This window comes from Oncorhynchus mykiss, unplaced genomic scaffold, assembly GCF_013265735.2.
Source record: "Oncorhynchus mykiss isolate Arlee unplaced genomic scaffold, USDA_OmykA_1.1 un_scaffold_258, whole genome shotgun sequence".
Classification (NCBI taxonomy): Eukaryota; Metazoa; Chordata; class Actinopteri; order Salmoniformes; family Salmonidae; genus Oncorhynchus; species Oncorhynchus mykiss.
The window spans coordinates 39,243-43,635 of record NW_023493714.1 but is presented as its reverse complement, the minus strand read 5'-3'; the positions used below and the strand labels follow the sequence as shown (position 1 = coordinate 43,635).

Sequence of the window (4,393 nt, the reverse complement as noted above, 5' to 3'; positions counted from 1 at the left end):
TTGAGACCCAGAGTCTCCTTTTCAAGGGAGACCTGACCAAGAAGGCAGCAACAATCAATACATTACAGAATTAAAACATAGAACAATACAACATGATCCAGCCTAAATAAAGCATCAACACTCCTCTGTAACAGAGTCTCCCATCAATATTTTAAATCCATTCAGTGGCACTAACACATCTAGATGAAGCATGGATTGTAGACTATTCCAGAGGAGGCTACATGATAAACAGAGGAGGCTGCATGATAAACAGAGTCCAGTCTCTGTCAGACAGAGGAGGCTGCATGATAAACAGAGTCCAGTCTCTGTTAGACAGAGGAGGCTGCATGATAAACAGAGTCCAGTCTCTGTAAGACATAGGAAGCTGCATGATAAACAGAGTCCAGTCTCTGTCAGACAGAGGAGGCTGCATGATAAACAGAGTCCAGTCTCTGTCAGACAGAGGAGGCTGCATGATAAACAGAGTCCAGTCTCTGTTAGACAGAGGAGGCTGCATGATAAACAGAGTCCAGTCTCTGTAAGACATAGGAAGCTGCATGATAAACAGAGTCCAGTCTCTGTCAGACAGAGGAGGCTGCATGATAAACAGAGTCCAGTCTCTGTCAGACAGAGGAGGCTGCATGATAAACAGAGTCCAGTCTCTGTAAGACGGAGGAGGCTGCATGATAAACAGAGGAGGCTGCATGATAAACAGAGTCCAGTCTCTGTAAGACGGAGGAGGCTGCATGATAAACAGAGGCTGCATGACAAACAGAGTCCAGTCTCTGTCAGACAGAGGAGGCTGCATGATAAACAGAGTCCAGTCTCTGTTAGACAGAGGAGGCTGCATGATAAACAGAGGCTGCATGATAAACAGAGTCCAGTCTCTGTCAGACAGAGGAGGCTGCATGATAAACAGAGTCCAGTCTCTGTTAGACAGAGGAGGCTGCATGATAAACAAAGTCCAGTCTCTGTTAGACAGAGGAGGCTGTATGTATATACAGTACAACAAGTCACCATAATTAATTACTGAGAGAAAAGTGGCCTGAACAAGCTTCAACTTGTCATCCAATCAGATATCTCGGTATTTGTAGGATGACACTTTGTCAATGGATAAGCCACCAGATGTGACCATGCTAACAGTCTCTGGCAGAGTTCTAGCTCTGGTAAAGGTCATGAATTTAGTTTTTTGTACATTCAAGACCAGATTTTCAAGAACATTTTGAGTCCATAAAGGGAGGCCTGCAGTGACTGAATAACAATGTGGAGCTCTTCAACAGCCTGAACCAGAGAAGGAGCATAGAAGTGGGGGGGGGCTTTCTCCCTGAGGAACATAGAAGTGAGGGGCTTTCTCCCTGAGGAACATAGAAGTGGGAGGGCTTTTCCCTGAGGAACATAGAAGTGGGAGGGCTTTCTCCCTGAGGAACATAGAAGTGAGGGGCTTTCTCCCTGAGGAACATAGAAGTGGGAGGGCTTTCTCCCTGAGGAACATAGAAGTGAGGGGCTTTCTCCGTGAGGAACATAGAAGTGGGGGGCTTTCTCCCTGAGGAACATAGAAGTGGGAGGGCTTTCTCCCTGAGGAACATAGAAGTGGGGGGGCTTTCTCCCTGAGGAACATAGAAGTGGGGGGCTTTCTCCCTGAGGAACATAGAAGTGGGAGGGCTTTCTCCCTGAGGAACATAGAAGTGGGAGGGCTTTCTCCCTGAGGAACATAGAAGTGGGGGGGCTTTCTCCCTGAGGAACATAGAAGTGGGAGGGCTTTCTCCCTGAGGAACATAGAAGTGGGAGGGCTTTCTCCCTGAGGAACATAGAAGTGGGAGGGCTTTCTCCCTGAGGAACATAGAAGTGGGAGGGCTTTCTCCCTGAGGAACATAGAAGTGAGGGGCTTTCTCCCTGAGGAACATAGAAGTGGGAGGGCTTTCTCCCTGAGGAACATAGAAGTGAGGGGCTTTCTCCCTGAGGAACATAGAAGTGGGGGGCTTTCTCGCTGAGGAACATAGAAGTGGGGGGGGGCTTTCTCCCTGAGGAACATAGAAGTGGGGGGCTTTCTCCCTGAGGAACATAGAAGTGGGGGGGCTTTCTCTCTGAGGAACATAGAAGTGGGCAGGCTTTCTCGCTGAGGAACATAGAAGTGAGGGGCTTTTCCCTGAGGAACATAGAAGTGGGGGGCTTTCTCCCTGAGGAACATAGAAGTGGGGGGCTTTCTCCCTGAGGAAACCTACTGGAGAAATACTAAAATAACACCTAAGTAGGACTGGGGGGGTCTGACCAGATAGAAAAGACCAGAAGCTCTGGACTATCACCTGTAGGGAACACAATGTATGATCTATACTGGGCATGTAGCTTTCTCTCTTATGGGTGGCACAAATTGGGATAAGGGGGAGGAGAATGGGCAGGGTATATGCAAATTAAATACTGTAGTATTTACTATACTTAAAAAAGTGTTTTTGCGGACATTACTGTAGTATTTCCTATAGTATTCTACAGTATACTACAACATCCTATAGTACGTACTACACATGATCGAGGGGTACTACAGTGTGTAGTATAGTATTCTAAGGTGTAGTATAGTATTCTACAGTGTGTAGTATAGTATTCTACAGTGTGTAGTATAGTATTCTACAGTGTGTAGTATAGTATTCTACAGTGTGTAGTATAGTATTCTACAGTGTGTAGTATAGTATTCTACAGTGTGTAGTATAGTATTCTACAGTGTGTAGTATAGTATTCTACAGTGTGTAGTATAGTATTCTACAGTGTGTAGTATAGTATTCTAAGGTGTATTATAGTATTCTACAGTGTTTAGTATAGTATTCTAAGGTGTATTATAGTATTCTACAGTGTTTAGTATAGTTTTCTAAGGTGTATTATAGTATTCTACAGTGTGTAGTATAGTATTCTACAGTGTTTAGTATAGTATTCTACAGTGTGTAGTATAGTATTCTAAGGTGTAGTATAATATTCTACAGTGTGTAGTATAGCATTCTACAGTGTTTAGTATAGTATTCTAAGGTGTATTATAGTATTCTACAGTGTGTAGTATAGTATTCTAAGGTGTAGTATAGTATTCTACAGTGTGTAGTATAGTATTCTAAGGTGTAGTATAGTATTCTACAGTGTGTAGTATAGTATTCTACAGTGTGTAGTATAGTATTCTAAGGTGTATTATAGTATTCTACAGTGTGTAGTATAGTATTCTACAGTGTGTAGTATAGTATTCTACAGTGTGTAGTATAGTATTCTAAGGTGTAGTATAGTACTCTACAGTTTGTAGTATCGTATTCTACAGTGTGTAGTATAGTATTCTACAGTGTGTAGTATAGTATTCTACAGTGTGTAGTATAGTATTCTACAGTGTGTAGTATAGTATTCTACAGTGTGTAGTATAGTATTCTACAGTGTGTAGTATAGTATTCTAAGGTGTAGTATAGTACTCTACAGTTTGTAGTATCGTATTCTACAGTGTGTAGTATAGTATTCTACAGTGTGTAGTATAGTATTCTAAGGTGTATTATAGTATTCTACAGTGTTTAGTATAGTTTTCTAAGGTGTATTATAGTATTCTACAGTGTGTAGTATAGTATTCTACAGTGTGTAGTATAGTATTCTACAGTGTGTAGTATAGTATTCTACAGTGTGTAGTATAGTATTCTACAGTGTGTAGTATAGTATTCTACAGTGTGTAGTATAGTATTCTACAGTGTGTAGTATAGTATTCTACAGTGTGTAGTATAGTATTCTAAGGTGTAGTATAGTACTCTACAGTTTGTAGTATCGTATTCTACAGTGTGTAGTATAGTATTCTACAGTGTGTAGTATAGTATTCTAAGGTGTATTATAGTATTCTACAGTGTTTAGTATAGTTTTCTAAGGTGTATTATAGTATTCTACAGTGTGTAGTATAGTATTCTACAGTGTGTAGTATAGTATTCTACAGTGTTTAGTATAGTATTCTACAGTGTGTAGTATAGTATTCTAAGGTGTAGTATAATATTCTACAGTGTGTAGTATAGCATTCTACAGTGTTTAGTATAGTATTCTAAGGTGTATTATAGTATTCTACAGTGTGTAGTATAGTATTCTAAGGTGTAGTATAGTATTCTACAGTGTGTAGTATAGTATTCTAAGGTGTAGTATAGTATTCTACAGTGTGTAGTATAGTATTCTACAGTGTGTAGTATAGTATTCTACAGTGTGTAGTATAGTATTCTAAGGTGTAGTATAGTATTCTACAGTGTGTAGTATAGTATTCTACAGTGTGTAGAATAGTATTCTACAGTGTGTAGTATAGTATTCTAAGGTGTAGTATAGTATTCTACAGTGTGTAGGTAGTATTCTACAGTGTGTAGTATAGTATTCTACAGTGTGTAGTATAGTATTCTACAGTGTGTAGTATAGTATTCTACAGTGTGTA

General features: G+C 40.2%; 1 pseudogene; it reads right to left on the bottom strand.

Moving 5' to 3' along the window:
* Nucleotides 1-2,174: 2,174 nt before the first annotated feature.
* Nucleotides 2,175-2,225, bottom strand: LOC118948737 (annotated as a pseudogene).
* Between the last annotated feature and the right edge of the window lie 2,168 nt (nt 2,226-4,393).